The sequence below is a fragment of the Penaeus monodon genome, chromosome 23 (genome assembly GCF_015228065.2).
Source record: "Penaeus monodon isolate SGIC_2016 chromosome 23, NSTDA_Pmon_1, whole genome shotgun sequence".
Classification (NCBI taxonomy): domain Eukaryota; kingdom Metazoa; phylum Arthropoda; class Malacostraca; order Decapoda; family Penaeidae; genus Penaeus; species Penaeus monodon.
Genome location: NC_051408.1, coordinates 39,682,738 through 39,683,592, shown reverse-complemented (window position 1 = coordinate 39,683,592; position 855 = coordinate 39,682,738).

Sequence of the window (855 nt, the reverse complement as noted above, 5' to 3'; positions counted from 1 at the left end):
TTATGAGAACTATATGGATAAAGTAAAACAATGCTTAACGGTAGCCTCTGATGTCAACTCATCTTCGTGAAAGTGACTTAATAACGGTAGTATCTATTCACTGTTACCAAATCTCTCGTTTAAAGGATGTTGCCTTATTCAGCTTTGAACTGCATCGCCAGTGAATGAGTGAGGAAACGACTTTACTTAGAAAATACTACTAGACTTTAGGTAAATGATATTCGAGTTATATCAGTAACCACTGAGTATATGCTGAGGCAAATGGGCTGAATTTTACATTGATGCTAGTAATGAATGAGGGGATTCCATATTTTATACACTGACACACGTTTTCGTATACAGGCTTTATATAAACGCATACACGATATAATTCATTTCTCAAACAGTATTCAGGTGAAAGAGGAATCCTTTGGTTACTCTGAGGAACATTTAACCTTATCCTTGTGTGAAACATTAAGCCCCGTTACGGAAAGAGTAACCCCCTTTTTGTAATAGAAAAAAAAACGTTATCCATAAATTATTTAAGAATATAGGACTGGCAAAGACAAGGATAAAGCGAGGGAGGACCCCCACCCACAAGTCCACCCAAAAGGTCACTCCTGAACCGCCCCCGCCCACGACATCAATAACTGAGACCGAAGGCACGTGATGGAATCAAGCTGAGCACGTGATAAATGAAACAACGAAGGGAAGAACAAGAAAACACACGTACAGGCAAAAGCAAAACGACCCAAACAGCCAATGAAAACAGATCCAAGCAAAAGAAAGCTACATGGTTCCACCAATACCAAATGCATTTTGTTGTGCCTCAGACTCCTACATGATCCTATGTCAGACGGAGGGAAGGAGAAACAA